The 23,944-nt window shown below is 42.1% G+C and overlaps 1 protein-coding gene across 1 annotated transcript in view; it reads left to right on the plus strand.

Moving 5' to 3' along the window:
- The window catches only part of LOC122797181 (shootin-1-like), a 1,945,876-nt gene that overhangs the window by 682,630 nt on the left and 1,239,302 nt on the right, over nt 1-23,944 (plus strand). The window lies entirely within an intron of this gene.

A 23,944-nucleotide genomic window follows, 5' to 3' on the forward strand; every position in this document is an offset into this window, starting at 1 on the left:
TGTTATGTGATCCTCTCTCGCCTACATTCTGTACTGATGGGTTCGGAGCCGATCCTCGGCTCCGACTCGGCACGCTATGCTATAGAGCAAAGTCTCTAATTGGCTGAGCTATTCTATATCCCAGGATGTACCACCACCAATTCCCCAGATCTTGTTTGCCACTTACAAAGCAAAGACGTGGTCTCGAGCTTGGCTGAGCTAAGTGCTTTCTTTATTAGAATTTTCTGTCAGGAATTTTCTTAAACTTAACCAAAAAGCTGTTTTAACGGCTATCGTTGTTGTATGAGTGAGTTTTCTGAACTTTTTTGTGGTAAAAAAATTGTTTTTCAGGGAAAGGTTTCCGTTTACGTTAGAGGGGCCTTCCCCTCGTGCGTGAGTGAGCCTTTCTGTGTAGCGTTTGTGAGGTGATCAAGTTCCCGTTTTTAGTTAGAGGGTTCTTGGCCCTCCTGTTGTGTGACCAATACCCTTTGGTTAACTTATATTTTACTGAAAAGTGAGTTTGTTCTGATTATTCAGTTTTTTCCTGTGTTTTTTTCTAACTGTTTGGCATTATGTCAAAAGAGCACAGACCCTCTGGGTTTAAAAAATGCACTAGATGCAATTACAGAATGTCCATAACGGATGATCACTCCCTTTGCGTGTACTGTTTAGGACCCAAACACCTTCAGGAGTCTTGTAGTGTATGTCACGCTTTTTCCTCTCGAGTCCTCCAAGAGAGGAAAAATAAATTGATTTTAAAAGGACTTATTAAGCCTACTTTTGAAGAGGCCTTATCTTCCTCTTCTTCTTCCTCAAAGAAAAATAAATAGTCAGCTCCGACCAGCCCGTCGGAACCGACCACTAAGAAATCTAGGCAGGCTTCTCCATTGGCTCCACAGACTTCGGAGCCAAGGGCAGAACGGTCTGCCTCGATGCCTCCAGCCTCGACTCCTCTGGCTTCGGAGCTGATGGCTGGAACTTCGAGAGGCGGATCACGTTCATCGGCTCCGCTAATTTCGGAGCCGATGAGGGTTGTTCGCTCAGACTCTTCCCCTTCGGCGCCGAAGTCCTCTTCTGCACCGAGGGAAATTACAATGGAGTCTCCTTCGGCACCGATTTTGATCGAGACAATTCGGAGCCGGTCCCCCAGTCCTTCGGAGCCGGTGGAGAAGTCTAGTCGGACCTGTTCGATCTCCTCCCGATCTTCCAAGATGTCAGATTCGGACATTGACAGGGTGCTCCAAAGGCTGTTTCAGTCTCCAGTCTTCAAAAAGTTAGTTTCGGCTCCAGCCCAGTCGGCTTCGGAGCCGATGGTCCACCCTTTAGCCTTGGTTCCTCCTCCAACAGCCTCGGCACCGTTGGAGTCGGTGCTGGTGGAGCCGATGGAGGTGTCCGGGTCGGCTCCGACCCTTACTCCTACTCCGGCCTTTTGGTCGGAGTTCGGTACACGGACCTCTTCGGTTGGCCCCGGGGTGACGCTTTGGGACCGATGTTTTCAGTTCCGAGCCTCTCTCTCGGTGCGTCGGCTGCGGGAGTGCCGTCTGCTGTTATGGCTTTGGGGGTCGGACCTTCCCAGAATTCTGGGGGTCCAGCCTTTAGAGCCATGAGGAGTGCTTTGGCCAAATCTTCTTTGGCTACCTCCACCGTCTCCCCAGCACCTTCCCTAGGCATGGAGACTGGGTCCTTCGTAGTCCCCCTGTCTCAAGACAGCGGAGCCCTGGGGCCTGAGGTCACCCCCATTGGGGGTCCCCCTCTTCCTGGAGGTCCCTCTGAAGAGTCTTCGGAGGAACCCCCAAGAAAAAAACAGTGCAAGAGGAAGCACGTTGACTCCCCTGACGAGTCTATCACCTCCGACACCGATCTTGATGATGCGGAAGGGTCCCCCAAGTCGTCCTCGGATGATGTCTCCTTTGCGGACATCCTGGAAGTCCTCAAGCAACGAGGCGGCTGGCAGACCAAATCCCCTTCCTCTGATGAGTCGGTGTTCCTCAAGGCCTTTGGGGCTCAGCCCTCCGCCTCCTGGGTGTCTCCGCCCTTCGATGAGCTCCTGGATTTGATCTCTCAAAGGGCGTGGGAACATCCAGATTCTGTGGAACCGGTGCCTGCTCGCCCTAACAAATTTTTGTCAGCGCCCCCGGAAAAGGAATTTCTCACCAAGGGTGTGGCTGTAGATGCTATGGTGGTGGCATCTGCTACCCAGCAAGATGTGGCAGAGGCTTTGACGTCCGTCCATCCTCCTAATAAGGAGTCTAGGAGCATGGACCGGTACGGGAAGCGCACCCTTTCTTCAACAGCCTTTACATTAAGGTCTCTGAATTACCTCATGCACTTCACTAGACTTCAGAGGGACCTGATCAAGGAACTCTCAGATACCCTCTCTGGTAACCTGCCTGAGCAGTTAGCCCAGACGGTTAGCTCTCAGTTGGCTACCCTGTCGTCGATATCCAACTCGTCCATGAGGCTCATTTCGTATGCAGCCGAGGGGCGGTAAGCGGCAATGCGGGTGTTGCTCTACGGAGACAAGCCTGGCTCCGCCTGTGTCATTTTGCGGAGGCCTTCAAGTCTTCCTTTGCCGACGCTCCCTTTGATGGGTCCTCTTTGTTTGGACCCAAGTTAAAGGACACCTTGACTCGCTGTGAACAAGAGGGTAAAACTTTGACTGCAGTAGGAGCACGGTTTTCCTCTCCCTTTCGGCCTTATCCCAAGGCTAAAAGAGGAGGGAAAATGTGGTTCCGTAAATCTCAGAAGAATTACCCCTCACAGCAGGACGATCCCCCCTCTAGAGGCAGAGGAGGGGGAAATTTTTCCGGAAGACGCCGTCCCAGAGGCGGCAGAGGCCCCTGCAACACTGGAGACCGCGAGTTCTTTCGTGGCTCTTCACCCTCTCAGCATCCCTGAAGGATTGCCCGATTGCGCAGCTCCGGAGCCAGTCGGGGGTCGTTTTTCGAGGCACCTAAAGGCCTGGGAGAGTATCACTCAGGACCAATGGGTGCTCCGAATCATCGCCGGAGGTTACGTCATCCCCTTTTCACACCCCCCCCTCCATCCAGGAAAATCCCGGACCCCCCACCCAGTCAACGGGATATTGCAGCCATCAAAATTTCAAAGCTGCTTCAAAAAGGAGTCATCCAACCAGTCCCCGTAGACCAGACCGGATTAGGGACTTACTCAAAATTCTTTTTGGTGCCAAAAAAGACCGGGGACTTGAGGCCCATTTTGTATCTCAGCAACCTGAATCAATCAAGTCAAGAAGTCCAAGTTCCGGATGGTCACCTTACAGTCCATTCTCCCGCTACTGGAGAAAGGTGTTTGGATGTGCTCCATAGATCTCAAGGATGCCTATTATCACATTCTGGTAGATCAGGCGTCCAGGAGACATCTGCGCTTCAGCCTGGGAGACAGTCATTTCCAGTTCTGCGCACTGCCCTTTGGTCTCACCACAGCCCCTGGGTGTTCACCAAATGTTTGGCGGTGGTGACTACTCACCTGAGGAGTCTAAGATTCCAGGTGTTTCCATATCTAGACGACTGGCTCCTAACTGCCACCTCCAGGCATCTACTATTACAGAACCTAGCAGCCACTATATCTCTAGGAACCTCCCTAGGAATCACCTTCAATTGGGCAAAGTCTGTGTTGCTGCCATCTCAGCTTATACGGTTTATCGGGGTAGACATAGACTCAAGGCAAATGCGGGTCTATCTTCCTACAGAGAGAATAGAAACATTACAATCTCAAGTCCGAGCATTGCTCCTCAAACGCCGAGCCCCAGCAAGGATGGTCCTACAACTGTTGGGTTCCATGTCGGCTACCGTTCTCCTGGTCCCCTTAGCAAGATTACACATGAGGATTCTCCAGTGGCTCCTGTCGGTCCAGTGGTCGTATCAGGAACTTCCTCTCAGTCACCAAATTATAATCATGGAGACGTGCAAACAGGACCTCCGTTGGTGGCTTACCTCGTCCAACCTGGATCAGGGGCAACCCTTCGTTCCTCCTCCTCTAGTGGCCACTTTGACTACGGACACCTCCCAGACGGGGTGGGGGGACATTACCTGGGCAGGTCAGTTCAAGGCAAGTGGCACCCCGACGAGACTTCCCTACACATCAACATACTGGAAATGAGGGCAGTGCTTCTGTCGCTTCAAGCACTACACTGCTACCTCCCCCAAGGTATGATTGCCGTTCAGTCCGACAACATGTCAGTAGTCTGGTACCTGAACAAGCAGGGAGGGACCAGGTCCTACCCTCTTTGCAGAGAGGCCATGAGAGTATGGAATTGGGCTGTTGCAACCAACCGTTTCTTGGTAGCAACACATATTCCGGGGAGATACAATGTGATAGCTGACAGACTGACCAGAACCATTCTCTCCCCGCAGGAGTGGTCTCTGAACGACAGAGTAGCATCTCAGATCTTCAGAATATGGGGAACTCCTTGTTGCGACCTCTTTGCAACTCCCCTCAACACGAAATGTCTACGGTTCTTTTCTCTTACCCCGGTTCCGGGGGAGTTTCCCAAGGACGCCCTAGTCCAAGCTTGGCCCACCGGCTTTACTGTACGCCTTCCCTCCGGTTCCCCTTCTCCCCAGGGTGATCCAGAAGGTGATTCACTTGCAGTGCAAGATGATTTTAGTTGCCCCATACTGGCCTTGTCAAGTCTGGCTGCCATTTCTTCGGAAATACGCACTGGATGGTCCATGGTTCCTGGACCAGGTTCCAGATCTCTTGATCCACCAGTCGGGACAGCTTCACCAGTCCCTTCACTCACTGAAGTTAACAGCTTGGCTCCTCCACTTCCGACTATAGTCAGGAACCAGGTTTTGGACTCAGAAGTTATACATATCTTGTCCTCGGCCCACAAGAATTCAACTAAAAAAATGTATAATAGTAAATGGAAGAGATTCGCCATTTGGGCCCAACTCCGGGGTTTAGATCCCATTACGGCCCCGGTGGCGGACGTTTTGAAATTCTTAGCTTCCCTATTCAATCAAGGTTCTTCGGTCTCTACCATTAAGGTTCAATTAGCAGCTATTTCTAATTTTCATGCAAGTATAGACCCACCTTTGATGAGCAATAAGTTGTGTAAAGCCTTCATGAAAGGTGCTGGGCTGCTACGTCCTCCAGTTTCTCATCCTGCTCCACCATGGGATCTCAATTTCGTATTAGGTGCCTTGACCTCTTCCCCCTTCGAACCGGCAGCAACTTCTGACTTGAAATTTCTTTCCTGGAAGACCGCTTTTTTGGTGGCAATTACATCAGCCAGAAGAGTTTCGGAACTTCAAGCCCTATGTGTCAACCCGCCGTACCTGGTTTTTCACAAGGATAGAGTATCCCTTAGGCCTAATCCATCTTTTGTTCCCAAAGTTTGTTCTAGTTTCTGTCTTCAACAGTCTTTGGAACTTCCAGTTTTCTTCCCCAATTACTCAGACAGAGCAGAATATATCTTCCACTCATTGGATGTCCACAGACAATTGCGTTTCTACTTAAATAGGACGCACCAAACACGAAAAACAGATCAGTTGTTTGTGTCCTTTTCAGACAATAAATTGGGCAAAGCCGTCACGAAGGTCACTATTGCCAAGTGGATCAGAGACTGTATCAGTCATATTTATTTTCTTTCTAATAGAGAGCTTACAACCACTGTGAAAGCTCATTCTACAAGGGCTATGGCTACTTCAACAGCATTTCATGCTAAGCTTGCCATTAGTGACATTTGTGCTGCGGCTACCTGGTCCTCTCCTCACACCTTTATTTCTCATTACAAATTGGATGTGGCATCTCGGGGGCGAGCTTCCTTCGGTTCCACAGTTCTCAGGAGTGTTTTCCAGTGAGCCACCCAGGAATCAGGTGCTAGGGACGCTGTCCCATCAGTACAGAATGTAGGCGAGATAGGATCACATAACATCTTTTAGTTATGTACTTACCATAACTTTAGATGTTTGGGATCCATCTCGCCTACATTCCTAATACCCACCCTCCTTCCCCCTGCCTTGGAGATCAGAAGAGACCGGACGGTTCGAGTTCGACCGTTTGATCTTGAAACATCTGGCACTGTTATATCAGCAGTGCATGTGTGGGTGCATGTGTGCAGACAAACAAGATCTGGGGAATTGGTGGTGGTGCATCCTGGGATATAGAATAGCTCAGCCAATTAGAGACTTCGCTCTATAGCATAGCGTGCCGAGTCGGAGCCGAGGATCGGCTCCGAACCCATCAGTACAGAATGTAGGCGAGATGGATCCCAAACATCTAAAGTTATGGTAAGTACATAACTAAAAGTTATCCAAATAACCATGCCAGATATCCATTTCAGTCATGTACAAATTGTGGAGTGGATCATAGATTAGTTGTTGATCTATGTATGCTGTAAATAAATCTGCGTAGATGGGGGCAAAAGATGCCCCCATGGCCATACTCCGGGTCTGCCAGAAACAATTGTCTTTATAATAAAAGACATTTTTAGTTAGTACATGTTCTGTTAACCCAATAAGAAAAGTGTTGAAACCCTGTGGGTACAGTTTGGAAATGGTCAACCAATGTTCAATGGCTTGAAGCCCAGCCCATTGAGGTATATTAGTGTACAGGGCTGAAACATCTAATGTACATAAAGACCATCCTAGTTCAATCTGGCTGTCAGCTATGATTTGGAGAAACTCAGTCGTATCATGGATATGGGCTCTGACGTGTAAGTAATGGATGAAGGTATTGTGTGAGATATGCAGACAGCGGTTCAGTGAGGGAACCACGACCAGACACAATGGGTCTACCAGGAGGATCAGAAATGGATTTGTGGATTTTGGATAATAAGTAAAGATACTGTCTCTGAGGATCAAGTACCATTAGATGTTTAGAAGTGGTCTCTGATATAATCCCCTCCTCAACAGCCAGATTGATAAAGGTGTCAATCTGTTGTTTAAATGTACTCGTAGGATCCAGTGGCATGGGCATATAATACCGTCTATTATTCAACTGTCTAAGAGCTTCAATGTCATATTTCTCCCAATCCATTGCAACAGTAGCACCCCCTTTGTCAGCTGGCAGAATGACAATATTCTTGTTAGATTTTAATTCCTGTAGAGCTAGTTGTTGATCCTTTGAGAGATTATGTGATGTAGGTCCCATGTCCCGATAATATAAATGTAGATCTTTGAGTACTTGATTCATAAATGATTGAACTACTGGCTGTGTAGGTGGCATGAAGTTAGATTTCTGAAAATGAAAAGGTTTATCAGCTGAGACATTATCATGTTGTTCAAAAAATAATTTTAAATTTAAGATATGACAAAATGCATTAATAGCAGCAAAAATATCCTCAGCCACAAAAAATGCAGTGACAAAATTAAGACCTTTATTCAACAAATCCACCTCAGTAGGTGTAAGAGAATATGAAGAAATGGTCAAAACATTGACATTCACTTATTTGTTGCTCATTAATTGTAGTAATATCTCCACATTTGGAATGTCTACAATGTTTGCGCCCTGCCCTGTGTTTATTACCCCTAAAGCAATGTCTGTATGGCTGCGTTTGGGTGTGAGGTCATAGAATGTAATGCTTCAGAGTCCGTCATTGAAGAAGACTCCTCCCCTGATGTCCCCCCAAATGATGTAGTTGTTTTCCTTAAAATAGACCTAGGTCGCTTCATTTTATTTGATTTGGTCCCACTATTGATACATTTAACATTTTTTAGGGTCCAAAGGGTCTCCCCCGATAATTTGCCTGGTCCCTGTTAAACTTATGTATCTTTCTTTCCCCTCAGTTGTTTCTCTAATGTCAGAAGCTCTTGACTAAGTTGTTGAAGGCATGTCTGATAGCTTGCTTGTCCCTCAAATAATTTGGTGTCCTCACATAATTCTGTTACTTCAAGCAAACCCTGGTCAATACATCAATTATAATATGAGGCCAAAGCTTCTACGAAGCCCATAGAGGCTTGTTGTTGCACAGAAGACCATTGTTGGTCTAATTCCTGATCCACCATAGGCACCAAAGGCTGAATCCGGACCCAAAGGCCTCTGGGACAAATATTTTTGGCTAAATAGGCCTTGAATAAACGGAGGTGCCAAACTTTGGTCCTGAGGGATTTCATGCTTCTGGATAATCTGGAGAACACCTCATTGCAATTAGGCATAGGTGGATTATTATCAGACTCCTCAAGCAAATTGCCAGGTGTTCCTAACCTAAAGATTCCAATATCATCACGATCAGAGGACAACCCCCTTAAAAGTTGGCTTGGCTCCATCCCGGATGGAGGGGCAAGGTGTACTGTATAAAATGGAATAGGGGCAGTAAATGTGTGCAAGACCTGATCAGATACTAATAACCAATATATCAGCTCATAAAAAATATATTATATAGTTAGACTAATCACCGTTACATGGGACCCACAACTAAACCACACACAGAGAAGATCAACATTGAGCCAAAAAAAGGCTAATGACCAACAATATCAACGCCGTGCTGTGTCTAATGTAAATGCACACCAGAAGTCCAAATAAAACTATAGGGGACAATAATAGCCACCACATCCAAAATTATGCAGCCAAGAAATTGTTATAAACATCTCAACACAAGTTTGTCCTGTTTATACAAACCCCAGTAGAGTGGTGATATACACCTCTGAAAATCCAATCAATAAGAAAAGTTACTACACAGAATACAATAATAGCCCTACTTAGTATGGACCCGGTATCGGATGCTAAGATCAGTTATAAGTCTATATCTATTAATAAGTAGTGCTACGTATCTCTGTAGTATTTAAATGGGGTGGATTCATGCCCATAAGCTTCAAGAACAACCACCCTGTATTAGTGACTTCCATGTACAGTACAGGACAAAATCAGCCACAGCAAAAATAATATAGCCAAACCACAATTAGTTGGCTGAGCACAACAAAACAGTAAGAACTACCCTCGTGTGTACACAGTGGTGGATCCGTGTTTAGAGGTATATACAATAAAGGTCTTATAACACAAATCCCGTCCACTAGACCCAAGCAGTAATAAAATATTGATTAAACCATATAATCAACCAGTATCAACAATGAATTATGCCCATCCTCTATATGTAGAACTTAAAATATTTAGTATCAAAGAAAAGTAAATGTATAAACCAGTATGTAATTACTTCCCAATGTTTATGATACCAAGCATCAAGTAAAAGTGGTGCATGGTATCATCAACAACATATATCACAATTATCTAGTTAGGCAAATGTAATACTGTTATAATGTCAAAAAAGCCCCATTCAAAATGGATGAAGAATGAATCACCCAACTCAGATGCGGCCAAGTCAACTACTATTATAATAGTGTCAGCACCTACACAAACTAGGTAATTTGACCTTGTCTTCTAATCTTTATTTTATACTTCAGGTTTTCTGAAAGTTTGTCACCGTCTCAGCTTTGTTATGCTGGACAACCAAACAAATTATTAGTTAATGGAAAGTTAAACTGCTTTCTGCTACAATCCTGCTGTGATAAAAAAATAAATAAATTAGAAATCACATGTTAGAAACAAATTAAAATTGGAGCTTATTTATTTCTTTAAGTTCCTTGGTTGTGTACCACTGTTTTAACTATTCCTTTTTTGTGAATGTCTGGGAATTGTGCCTTTGAAAATGTAGGATATTTTCACTGTTTGGTATTCTATTCCTACGGAGTTCAATGGATCAGAACTGTAAGTGTCACTTGTATTACATCAGATGCTATCCCACATTGGTTAATGGTCAGCAAAGCATCAGAACAAATATCTGTTTTTAACTGTATTTTGGATTTCATAGTGTGTGATTATTTCAACTGATGAAATACCTTTCCAGTGCATTTTTTACAGACTTCTTGTTAATTGCATGTTACTCACATTTCTTCTTTATAATTATACCAGCTTTATATGGTTTTATCATACAGAAAATTAAGTGCTTTGAAGGGTATTGTTAAAATGTGTGGATACATACCTGTATGATTTGGTTTATTGCACACTTTCCTTGGCATGTTATTAAACTGAGTGTAACAGTTGTATGGTTTTATGTGGCATATTTTATTTTTCATGCGCAGTACATGAATCTGAACTTGAAAAAATGTGTAACGTACTTGTTGTCCATCCACGTGTCTGTCATCTGATGACTGCATATCACATACGTGGACATTACATCTCACCCACTAAATAGTTATGTGAGGATTTTGTTAGGTAAATATTGACTTCATTCATTAAAAATCGCTTATACAGACATAGGTTGCAGATCATTTGATTGTGCTGAACTGCTTTACTCAGCATGCAGACGCATGAAACAGCTCTTTAGTGATGAGCTTCTGACTTGTCTTTTTTTTTTTTTTTTTGCTTCTCCACAAGACTTCACTTAATTGGCCTTTCATTCCATGATGTAGTATTTGAGTATTCTCAAGCTAGGCAAGAGCCCTATGGCCCATCCATTCCCAAGTGGGAGCCTTTATGGGAAGCTATCATTTGAGCCAACATTAAGGATATTTGTACACTACCTGGCATCCCTGCAATAAAATCATTTTGTTTTTATGGTCTTAACCCCCTCCTGCGGTGGTGGCATGCACACTTGAAATCACTGCAGAGATTGCCAGTGCCTCCCCCCCCCCATGTCTACAGTGCTCACTCCTTCACATGCAGGCTAGAAGATACTGTCACTAGCTTGGACAATTGTATTGTTTTCATTTCCATTCCCTGGTGACTGCATCCATGCCCTGAGATCTGTCAGTATTGGAGTAATATGTATAGCTAGCTGAGAGCCCTCTCCGTCACCCCCAGATAAGAACAGCCCATCCATCCTACCAGTAGTATCAGTCTCTCAGATTCATATCCCAGATCACCTGAGCAGTATGCATGTATTTATTTATTTTAGTTTGTTTACCGAGGTAGCACACTGATCACTGTAGACCATTTGCAGGCACAAGCCAGTTGAAGACATTCACAAAAAAAGAAAATTTAACAAATTCACAAACACAGAGAAATCACAGAAGGTAAATCATTCCATAGACAATTGAATACAGTATGTAAATAATAACAGATTAGAAAATCAATAAAATACACCCTTTACCAAGAAAGCAGCTCCATTTATTAAATCAGTTAACATCCACACCATATCTCTCATTCACAACCACAATATATCAAAATAACAAGGAGCACATTAGTTAGGGCTTTATCTCTCTATGCTACCAGGATGGACATATATTTTGGTTATGTATGATGTTTTTTATTTCCACTAAGGGATTTAGTGGAATTTGCTGTTTTTATGATGGTCTGCTTCCTGTTGTCTTGATATATTGCTGTTGTGAATGAGAAATATAGTGTGGATGTTAAGTGCTTTGTAGGGCTAGCCACCTGGTGATGTCAACCTTGGCTCTAGATGATTGTCATTGTTGAACTGACACCTTGCTCCCATGTGCAAAAAATGTGAAAAAGGGTCTGTGGGAGGATGGATGGATGGAGCTGCTTTCTTGGTAAAAGTATGTAGTTATTATGTAGCTATGTTTTGTGGTAGAAACCTTACCAGGTAAGGATAATAATAGTTTATTATTTTGAGACTTTCTCATTTAACATCCATCAGTTTTCAAGAACTTGGTGTACAATGAACTGGTGCTGATGCACCTTCATAATATCAGTTACAAGCATTGTATACCTTGAACTAATATTACGACAAAATATGGATGTAGTCCACCTTTGAAGATGTAATCCTTTTGTCTCTTTCCTTCTAAATGAGAGACAAAATCCTTTTATTTTCTACTTATTTTTTTGCCTTCACACCTGCCTGTTTAAGCCTTTCCTGGTCAAACTCTGTATGTGCATCCCTCATACTAGGAATAAAAGCAGTGCAGAAATGGGACAAGGTATCTGGAGGGGCGTTTATCCATGCACCTGTGAAGGTTCTTTGTGCCTTGCCTGCATCTCTGCCTTTAGCTCTTCTTGCTAGTTATGCAGACCTGTGTCCGCTGACCCAGTAAGTCTGCCCCCCCCTCCAGAGTGGGTCCATATGGCCAGAAACTACAGTGTACATGCATGCCCCCAACTGTTTATTTTCATCTAGAATGCAAATTATGAGGCATTTCTAATATGGGCCTAACTCTATCCTTGGTGGTTAATGTTGGCACCCTCATCCCTGTGTATATATCCTATATTCCCCCCTAACCCCTGCCATATGTGCTGCCACACAAGCATGCCACTTGAGAGCCACCAATATTATTCTGCAGTCATCAGGCTCATCTGTCACTGTCTACATCCACTTCTTGCATTTATGTCTCCACTTCCATGGGAGCAGGCAGCTGCCTGGGGCTACTAACTCCCAGCCACCATGAAGAGTAGACAGAAAGGCTTCGCCACACAGCTGTTCAGCACCTGAGCAGCTACTAGAACTTTGATCATCTGGGCCATGGTCGAGGCTTTATTGAATGTATTACAACAACATTTTTGAACAACACTTAAACAGCAAAGGAAAAAACAACTTTTTCAGTCTTACTTTGCTTTCTGCACGTCAGGATTTTAGGGTAAGCTTGCTGTACCCTGCTCAACAGATAACATTTTAATTTTTTTTTTTTTTTTTGCTAAATCCAGCTGTCTGAAGAGTAATAATTAACATATTAACTTGTGTGTTAATGAAATGAAAAACACATCAAAATCTGCAAGAATCTTAGCCCCATTGCACAGAGGGATAAAGCTCTGACTGCATTCTGTATGACCTGCATTCAACTATTGGCATGGGAGTTGGAGTGAGCAGCTGATACTGCCTCACTCACAACTAGAAGATTAATTTATTACTTTGGTGTAAGAAATAAGCTGTATTCTACAAGATGTGGGTACACTAGAAGCATTCGCAAGGATGTTCCAGTCAAAACAGTGTGAAGTTTCCTTGGTCCCCAAAAGACTGAGGAAAAATTCCCATGATGAGAAGAACTGTGGGAAATAGCTTATATCTTGTCTATTTTCCACTTTGATTTTTAATTTCTCCTTACTAATGGGCATAGTGCTGTCAGACTGAAAGCCTGTTGCCCTCATGTTCAAACCACACCAACTGTAGGTAAATCCTGCTTTACTCACAGCAAGTTGTGGATTATTACTAAAGTACTGATGAAAGATTGCACCAGAGACAAAACAATGGGATGTATGATGAGGCAGTTACCTTCCAAAGAAGGTTGTGATTCTGCTGTTCCATATTTTGGTTTTCGTTAAATAATAGCTCCCCTGTTATCAGCTTTAACTCATACATGAAAGTAAGGCATTGCAGCGTAGAAATAACTTTAGATGAAAGCCATTTGTTTTTAGGTGAAGATAGTTTCTTAAAAAGCTAGAGGAAGTGTCACTAGAGGTCTTCAGATATTTAGATGGCTAAATGAGGTGCTGTTTCTTTATGGACTTCCATTGGAGGGTGTGAGAGGTTAATTAAGCAATAACTGACGATGTGGTGTGGTATATTGAAGACGGTTGGCGTGGTTTAGTCACTAGGGCGAAGTCCGAGTGATTAAATAAAGCCAACCGTGGGTAAATTTCAATGTACCACAACCACGGAGTCGGTTATTGCTATTATACAATGACATTATTTAAGAAAAAAAAAGACTTAACTTTTCTTAAATGATGTCTTTGTATAACGGCGGATTACTGTTCTTCCATGGCCGGTGGTATACTGCTTCCTTGTGTTGATGTACTGCGCATGCATATGGGACTTGCATTCCCAGTACATCAATGGTTTGAAACGGAAGCAACGGAGAAAAGAAAGTCTCCGTTGTCTCTGATTTTGTTTTCTTTTTTTTTTTTTTTTTTTTTTTTTTTTTAATTAAAAAGAAAAACTTTAGGGCAGTTTAGGGGTTTGGAGAGAGATAGCATGGAAGGAAACACAAGGGATATTAGGTATGTATGTTTAATTTAAAATAACATACCTGATTTCCCTAGTATTTTGTCCAAGCTGCCTCTCTGGTATGTCCAGAGTCGGGGCTAAAGATTTTATTTTTATTTTTTAAGAAATAAAAATAAAATTTAAACAATATACCAATGGAATGAAGTCGAGTGGGACCTTTTTCCGTTGGTATATTGTGGGATTTACAGCAGGCAAGCTGGTTGGGCTGGCTAATCAGCATGCACATTTTTGAGTATTAATGGGGAATCGTTGTATAGTATATTAGTAATCATTGTCGGGCCCTTTCGGCATTGCAGCCTAATACATACATGAAGGTGAAGCCTGATTCATAAGTGGTGACAGGAATGAGTAAGCTGGCATGACAAGAATCTGGTAGTGATGGTCACTTTTGTACATGTGATTTGTTTTTAGAAGGGTATTTCTCACAAGTCCATTGCATCATAACACTTTGTTGCAGAAGTCATAATACATGGAAAGGAATCAGTGGAGATGTCTGGCTCGTATAGTTTGCATACTTATATTTAGTGATATTTTTACATGTTTGCAGTATATTAGTAGAAATTGCTTTGTGCCACTGATTGACAGTGTAAAATGTGTGCTTGTCATATCTCTCAAGTGTATCTCATTACGAGGAATGTGCCTCATTTGGGGTCTTAAAAAGTTCATGTTCCTCAAAGTTCCTCAATGTTCCACATTGAAAGACTGTGTTACACATTCAGTGTTAGGAATTAGGAATTTTTTTAAGTAAAATCCTTGGTAAATAGAAATGAATCATATTAATTAATTAAAAGATCTTCTTTATAAGTAAAACCAGCGTATTTTAACCATCCCATGGGCTTCCTAGTTGAAATTGTTAGTAAGCCATTAGTATGTGTTCCACATTTTGCCCATTTGTTCCACATTATGAGGGCTAGTGTTCCTCATTTTGGAGATGGAAGGTTGAGGGCTATGGTGCTTGTTTTTGTTTTATAAGTTTTCTTTTTTGAAGGGCTGAATCACATGAGAATTGTGTTATGTTTAAACCCAAAGGTGATTGTATTTGAAACATACTGTATATTTTGTTTTTGCCATCCCACACACTGATCATTAGTCTACTCTTGACTAATCAACCCATTCATTCCTTTATCACTAAGGGAGAGTTAGCCAAGGGATGGTTTGAACATTTTTGCTTTATGGCTGCACCTCACTGCTCGTGCTTGGCTAAGCAGTGGAAGGGGGACTCGCAATGAACTGACTGTACTGTCATCTCTCACTTCCACAGGGGTCAAGTTGCCATCTAGCATCTCTACCCCCTTTCCTGAAGCAAAGGAAGTGGTTTCCCTGGTCTTCACTGGAGAGATCTCACTTCCGTATGTGCCCCCTGAGCACCTGCAGTCCTACTCTTCCCCTGGGTGAGGCAAGCTGTCTATGCCCCTTCACTGCTCTTCTTCCTTTCCTGGTTCCTTCAGTGCCATGGTCTCTAACTGAATCTCTGTTACCTGTGTTACAGTCAGGGCCCCAACCCCCTGTGTCATGGTGCCAGCCAAAAAGTATTTAAAATGTTATTGATTTGGAACTTGCTGACACACCTGCAGTGAGAGCAAGTTCAGTCAGTTTTTCGTCTTTTCAAAATGACCTCTTTTTTGTGTCTTCCATCTTGGTTTTGTTCATTGATACATTATATTAGTCACAGCTGCAGACTGATGGGTTGGGGGTGATGGAATGAAAGGGGGTGCTTCACTAACCAAGCAGGGGAGCCAGATGCTCCTCTGCTCGTTGAACTGATATTAGAATCTGTAGCAGAAGGCTGTTAAGTGAAACAGTAATAAATACAATGAAGAGCTTGAAGGTGAATGTTGTTTAAGAGAGCGGCTTAGTGAAAAGAAGGAAGAAAGTGCTAACTGAACGTTTAGATTGTTTTTTTGATGAGTCTGAGAAGACATTTCTTTGCTAGAAACCTGGGCATAATAGTATGTTTACTGACAGGAGTGCCATTTTAGGATAGTTGTGCACAATTCTGAGACTATGATGTTTTTTACAATCCATAAAACAGTTTTTTTAGTGTTTGCTTACAAACAGTTTGTAATGCCAAGGAGCTTGCTGGGGCTTTCCAGTTTTACTGAAGTGGCACTCTACAGTATCTGCTAACATGAAAAGAATGCTAATAGTAAGTAAAATAAAAACGTTGAAAATGTGTTAAAGAAAATCTTGATTTGATGGCCTTCAGGTAATTTAATGTATGGTATATATTTTACTCAGTAACTTAGAACCTTCCAGTGAACAACTGGTAAACTCGACTAGGTGTAAAAACGGGAAAGTTCCAGTTGTAAAATGAATGTTTTCTCTATGCTGTCTGTGCACTGTTGGGTGTTCATTTCAGCTCTTTTATTTTCAGGGTTAACTTAATAACCTAAGAAAATGGAATCTTGATCCTCTTGCAAAGGACATTTACACAGCCATTTGCTTTCATTCATTTGCTTCATATTTGTTAAACAAGTATATGCATAAGTGAAGAAATTGCCTATTTTTAGAAACAGCATGGGAGGTAAGAATTTGTTAGACAGTAGATGGACAGTTGGCAACAGTATGAACAAGTGAGTTGAAAGCAGTGTTGTATTTAGAGATGCTTTATGTATGTATTTTCTGAGATTTTTGACCGTAGTAAACATTATCCGAATCCAAGGTGACATACACAAGCATTTTTGATGCGACACACCTGCTGGAACAGATATATTCAGTGCTGGTTAAGAATGATAAGCCATGAACTATTTCCTTTCAGATTTCACTGCTTGTCTTTATGTAAACTAAAAGAAACGTAGTCCTTGAACCAAAATATTTAAGCAGGCAGCCAATATTTTTCAAAGTGCTGTTTTCACACCCAAGAACATAGTATGAGACAGCTATGGTAATCGTGTAATAAGTAAGGCAGCAGCTTTTTAAAATCACAACAGAACATATTTAGTGGAGTTAACAGTGTCACTTAAAAGTTTTTTTGATTATTAAAAATCTTCGTTTCAGAATAAAACACAAATGGAGTAACCTTATAGTGGTAGAATGTCAAGGAATATTAGGATTTTAGAGAGAATAATGGGGTCTATTATGTAAAGTACAGTATAAAAAGGCAATTATATTGATGAAGAGGTATGCAGGCTTTGTGCCTATGAATAAACTTGGCCTCTACTCAGCTTCTATTTGTTCTTCTGGCATAAACACATATTGTGTGTGATTCCACTTTAATAGGGGCCTGTTTGTATGCCAAGCAGCTGCATTTTAGGCCCTATTACGTGATTTCATAGCTCTCTGAAAATTGGTTCTATTCAGCACAAGTGATGATTGGGGGGGGGGGGGTGGCAGAGAGAAAAGCTTCAACACACAATCATTTCTTTTCAATTGAAGCCGGCAAGGTTGATGACAACATGAGCATTGTGTTATAATGATAAGACCACTAAGGCATCTGTACCTCTCATCAAAGCTTCCACACAACAGCAGATATAATTTAATTCAGTACTCTGTCAGCAGCTCTGATACCGTTATGCCGTCTGTCTCCACAGTTATAATCACTGTCCTCTGAGAAATGCAGTTGAAATGATCTTGAACAGTCAAAGAAACTCTCAATTAAGCCTGCCACTTCCAATGTGTCAGATTGTGTCTTATGCACTTGGTACAATTTTCACTTCCAATCCTGTTTATTTACAATGTCTACCAGTAATTACACTTAACGTGTCATTTGGAAAGGGGGCCCCGCCAGGGAGATGGTTGGATGCCGTAGTGCCATTGAGTGGGAGTTTCTGGCAGTCAGTGCCATCAGCAGCAGCTTTTAGTCCCTGATGGGATGCTGTAGTAGTGTTGATAATGCAAGTATCGGCCTCATCAAGTCATAATTAGATGCCACTCAAATGTGCCACTTGTAATAACAGTGTTGATTTGTGTTTTTCTCGGTGACTGCAACTGCTAATTAGTTAAGTGTTTTTGGTTGGCCTGCATTTGCTACAGCTTATTATTACCTTTGGAAAAATGTCAAGGTTAGAGATGTTTCTGACCACTTAGTGCTGCTTTATGAATTTTAATAAACTAACATAAAAGAATGCTGGACTCAGATTTATATAAGTAATACATATTAACAGGCATTGAAGCAGAGAGCAACAGTCCTTCAGTGCTAATGGTGCTGACTGCTACAAAGGGCAGCTTAGTCATGAAGGGGACAAATACACCAAATTTTAATCTGATAACCTTTTTGATGATGATTATGACTGACCAACTAATTTGTTTGAATAATGCAGTTGGCTTAGCTTTTGCGTACTAAATCGCTTCACTCAGAACTTCACAGACAATGTTGCATATGCCTTAATAGACTGCAGGTTAAGTTGTACTTTATAAAACATAGATTTAAGCACCAGAACTTGTTAGAGATAACAGAGTCACTGTGACAGGGAGCTTTACTTTAAACATTAATTCACGTAACTCTTAAAGGGCATTATATTTTCAGTTTTCAGACATTATATACCCATTTCTGTACATGTGATAGGTTATTCTGTCTCCTTGGTCATGGAATTTGCAGTTATATTCTGAAAGAATTTTTTATTATTCACAGAAGTCCTGTTTTCAGACGATGGTTTCTTTCTAGCTTTGTTTCCCCTTTTCCTTTGATGTTTTTCTGCTTGGTAATATTGATACTTTCCTGCTTTTTCTCAAACTTCCATTGTTTTATATTGTAAGAGCTGCAAGGCTTATTTATTGGTTTCCTTATTTGCATATTTGTTTATGTATTTACATATTTTGCATTCAGCCTACAGAGATGAAATCCAAATGTCCAAATCTGAATGCTTATCTTCTAAACCAGTGCTGGTTAGCAAACACCACCAGCTTCCTGACACAGAAGGATAAAGTTTGACTACCAGATCAGGCAAAGGGAGGAGCTGCTATGGGGAAATGGGAAAGAAGAAACCAACATTTTCTTGCCCACCTTAAGTGAAAGAGCCATAGTTTGTTCCATTTGAGAAGACAGTATCACCTGGTACTTAGTGCATAAGACTGCAACAAAGTATGACATGTGGAAGCACACATTCTTCCATGGGCTGCAGCCACGTATAGTTGTCACAGCTGTGTCACTGGGTGATTAGGGAAAACAATGTGAGTGATGGCCCTGTGCTACACATGGCTGTCACCTCTGAGGAGCTGGAAGGCATGAGCTAACTTCTCATCATTCATGGGAACAAATGAATCTGTATGGCAGTGGTGGAGAAGTAACATGGTTTAGGCAGATTCGAGGACTAGTTTAAAAGAATAAAAAAAGAGGTACATAAGGATCAATTTACAAGAAAAAAAGAGGTGCATAAGAACGAACTTTGCTGTCCTTTGTTGTAGCTGTAAAACTTGGCCTCAGTTTGGTTTGCTGTATATTCCTTTCTACTTTAGGCCATAATTGCCTTTGTTAAGGCTGTAGTATGTATGTCAAGTCTGTAACATGGAAGCAATCTTCTCCCATTTCCTGGTCTTGGTGGCCTTTCTTTACCCAGTGCTGGCATTTTTATTCTGAAATACCTATGTATCAGATGATTCATTGCACAAAAAATGGGTTTCAGAAGTATAATTATAGTTTAGCTTCGATTTCAATTAGTTTTCTTCAGTAATAGAAAAATAATGTGTATCCCAACTAAAATGAACTGCAGGAAGATTAACTTGCATTGTTTTGCAGAAACAGAAGTATAGCTGTTGCATGTGAGGATGACAGTGAGTGTTCTCCACATAAGTCTGCCAGTTCAAGTACCAAATACTGGTGGTATCTTACCATTTAAGAACAGAATGTTTGTGCACCTTCCACTGTTCATTTTTGTCTAACATTACATCATGTATGCTTTGCAAATTGTTGTATTTTTTTATCCTTTAAACCTTTTTTGTTTTTCATGGTGTAAAATAAAAAAAGTGAGATGCTCTGGTTATGCTAGGTTCTTTTAAAGGTAGCTCTTTCTGAATGGTATGACTAGCAAGCGTATGAATGAGAATTGCGACCTTGAAGTTGGTTCCAATATTGCATCACTCAGGCCTGTATTATTAATACCTGCTTTACTTCAGCTGTCACGCAACACTTTTTGCTGACTTTGTAAATGTTGTTAGTTCAGCAGAAGGCTGCCTCTGAAAAAATTACCAGGTGGGAAATTCTACTTTACCACATGTGCAAACATTAGGGCAGAAGTTAGAATCAAGTCCCATTCTCTCACACTGTGTCCAGTTTGTCAGGTCATACCCAGGAGTGGCCTTAGGTCAACTGATGCCCTAGGCAAAAGGTGTCCACGGCGTCCCCCACAACACCTCCTGATGCCCCCATCCTAGTCTACCTGCACCAAATAAATACTGGAAAAGTGCCCCTACTACAGCGGCACCCTAGGCGGCCGCCTAGTTGGTCTATGTCTAAGCTGGAAACCCTTTTCATATTGTAAATTGTCATTCTTTTCTGCCGTAGAACTGCATTTAGTATCACTCCATGCCTGTCTTACCCTTTGGAGATTTCAGGTCCAAGTGCTATAGCTTTTTTTTTTTTTTACAGTAATTTAGTTCAGTGGTGGTTGCAGTAGTCCATCCTTATTCATTGCTGAATTATTTGGGTGGCCTCAGTTTAGCGCCTTGTACTGTAACTAATCAGTCTGCTTGTTGTTTTCTCTGCAGTACAGCTACTGCTTTGTGTGTCATTGCCCCAGGATGTTCATCATTTGTAAGTACCTCTGTGAACAACCTTTATTAAGGCAGTGTCCCTTGGGCTTTGAAGTGCTTGTTTGCTTGCTGGGTGTACCGCTGAAATTATTTGTCCAAATTTCTCCTCCATAGTTGTTGGTAAAGTTTTTTACACTTGACTTAGGAGGTTTTCAGGCAGTGATTGTTTTACTGCAGAATTTCCTGAAAGCTACTATTCAAATCTGTGCAATGGCCTTTTTTCTCTACTTTTTGTTTTTTAATTTCTCCAAGTCTTTTGCATTTCTAATGCAATGACAGGAGTGGACCCCAATCCTAAGTCAAAGTGTGATTAAAGTTCATGAAATTAGTATTGTTTCAGTCTGTGATATTAGCCAGAAGTGCTCTTCACAGCACCCTCAGTGTGCCCAGTAATGATTCATTTGATTCCTTCTGCAATTCGTATGTATTGGTAACATATCTAAATACGATTGTAAATTCTTTTTTATGAGACCCATTGCTCCTACTACTACTGTAACTGTCAGGGTATCCTTCTTTCACATTGCCATCATTTCTGCCTGCAAATCCTGGCATTTTTTGACTTTGTGTCGCTTTGTATGTAAGACACTGTAGTCACTGGGTGTAGCATTTCAATGATGAATGCTACTTTTGTCTTCTTTTCATGGAGTAGTATATCTGGTTTTCTCACAACTATTTTTTAACTGTTGGTAGTGGATGATCCCATGTGATATAAACTTCATCATTTTCTATGATGTTTTGTGGCTCTTGTTTCCAGTGCTTTTCAGCTACCTCAGTATTGTAATGTTTGCACAATCCCCAATGCAATAATCTTGCCACATTGTTATGCCTTTCAGTGTACAGTCCTTCAGCCATTAGTATATCACAACCAGCAATAAGATGTGCAACTATTTCCAATTCTGTTTCACCAAACCTACATTTGTCTATTTTTCCCACGTTCACTAGACTATGTAAACCAACGTGTACATAGTCCACTTTCTTGGGCCGACAGTATTAACCTTTGGTCTTTTGGTTTAAATTCATCTCTCTCTAACCATTCCTGCATTCACGTCTGATCAACATGAGGTTGTTCCAAGAATTATCTATAGTTGTAACTGTATTTATGCATTTTCTACATTTCTTGCTTTCTCATCTGATACTTCATCTTATAGTCTTTCTTTTGTTTTTTGGCACATTCAGTTGCTGCCCATTTTTTTTATCTACTTCCATTCCTGCTTAACGCCAATATGCTTCTACTAAACTAAGCAGGGAAGTCATCTTAGACTTATTCTCCTCATGTTTCAAAACTTTCACTACATCTGGGTCTTGTGAGGTCAGCAGATATGTATGCAGTCCCATGGTTGCAGATCTATACATGTAATCAATTTCAAGGAGGCCCATACCTTCTTCAGAATGGGGAATATGTAGTCTTAGTATGCACTGATTTTTATAAGTCAATTGATGAGAATGAAGTATCCTTCTTGTTTTCCTGTCCAGCACCTTTTGGTGCCAGTCAGTCACTCCAAAACTGTAAGTTAGGACAGGAAGAGCAAATTGGTTTATAGCTTGGACTTTGTTCTTAGATGTCAGTGCTGTTTTCAGTCTTAATTTTAGTGTTCTAAAATGTTCCTTACTGAGTTTTATTCACATTTGTTCGTGTTTTATTGTTGATCCTTCATCAATTCCCAAATATTTGTACACTCCCTCTTGCTCACAATGTCCTTCTATTCTCATGTTGCAGTATTCCAAACTCCTGGGTTTTCCTGTCTTGCTACCAACCAGTATACAAAAGCTTTTAGTCACTGTTAGGTACTTAGGATGTCTGACATTGGCCTAGGGAGCGTGGGCTGTAAAAGTGACATCTGTGTGTACCTTTCCACAAAACGTCTCTGCCACCAGTTGAACGCCAGTGTTTCTGACGTTTTTGCTTTAGCTCTTCAAATTCCAAAAGATAAGTACCCTGTTGGAGCTGTTTTTGATTCCTTTGTCACTGTCTGCCTATTAGGGTTACATGTCATCCAAGAAGGGAAAGTGCAAGTGTGGTCATCAGATCCTCCATAAGGACACCCATTAGCTTTGGCTTTTCTGTGTAGGGCCTAGGCACGACCATCTTTCTTGCACAGTCTGGTAGGCCTTTATGCCTAAACCCCTAAGCAGCTGCCTGCACACCTTGAATATATATTTAGAAAGTCAGCATCTTAAACACTTAGCTTTAGGAATGGAAGGTTTGTCTGGTCAGGTCATGGAACCACCTAAAAAGAATGACAAGGTTTCCATGCCCAAAGTTGCTACTGCTGCCCCTCCTCCATCGACACCCTCCTGTGGCCAGCACTCGCCTGGAGGAACACTTGGAGTCTGCTGAAGCAGGTATAGCAGGTACCTCTCGGGATACCGCAGAACCTAGAGCAGAAGGCACGTCCGGGGAGGGTGCTCAGATGTCTCCTTGCAACGTCAAGGGGGAACCACAAGTTCCTATGGCTGCCCAGACATCCTTTCCTCTGTTTCACAGTCCACTGAACCTAGGCCCTCTTCAGATACTAGGCCTTCCTCAGGGCCTACGCCTCCTAGACCTTCATTGAAAAAGAAATCCAAGACCAAGCACATCTCCCCCTCTCCTGAGAGCCAACCAGATTGGCAGGCTTTTTCACAGATCCTGTTTAATGCCTTTATGGCCCTGAGGCCTGCCATGCCTGGATCCCCACAGGCCGGCCCTCCTCCTATTATTCCCAGGCCTCAGGTTGAGGATTCCTCAGACTCCTGATGTTCTTCGTTTTTCACTATTGCAGTCATCACATTTGGGTTATCCCTGCCAGGGTAGCCCTTGGCTGGTCCGAATATCAGAGGCTTAGTATTTCTGCGTCAGTTGCTGTCGCTTCAGGACTGACGTCAGGTCATCAGTAATATAAAGTAAGGCAGCTGACGCCATTACATCAGTATTTCTTGCCGCAGAGCCTGAAGCAGAAGCAGTTTGTACGAGTGCTGGTCGACTGCTACCTGAGTTTCATATTCCGAACTGAAGATGAAGTCTTCTAAAGCTAATTACCACAATGGGGATCCTTTTTTCTTGCACTAACCAATGTCAGAAAAAGTTAACAATTGTCTCACTTGTAGAAAGCAAATACCAAACTGAGACTTTCATTCTTACTGCTTCACTGGCTTAGGCCCAGACCACGAAGTCCCCCACTGTCACTTTTGTGCTTTGTTCAACCCCAGAACTATATGCCGTCAGGCCCTTATTGTAGCTAGATATTTTTGCTTACAGTCCTCGAATTCCGATATGGCTTGTAAGCCATCCAACAGCAGATCTTCTGAAAAAAACGTAAAGATAAAGAGAGACAGACCGCACAGGTCCAAACCTACTGATGACGCATCCGTTAAGCTAGTCGTCAGTTCTCTGATCCTCAGTGAGGCACTTTCGCAGCCCCTGATGCCAGTTTCTGTGGA

This window comes from Protopterus annectens, chromosome 3.part0 (assembly GCF_019279795.1).
Source record: "Protopterus annectens isolate FY-2018-M chromosome 3.part0, PAN1.0, whole genome shotgun sequence".
NCBI lineage: Eukaryota > Metazoa > Chordata > Ceratodontiformes > Protopteridae > Protopterus > Protopterus annectens.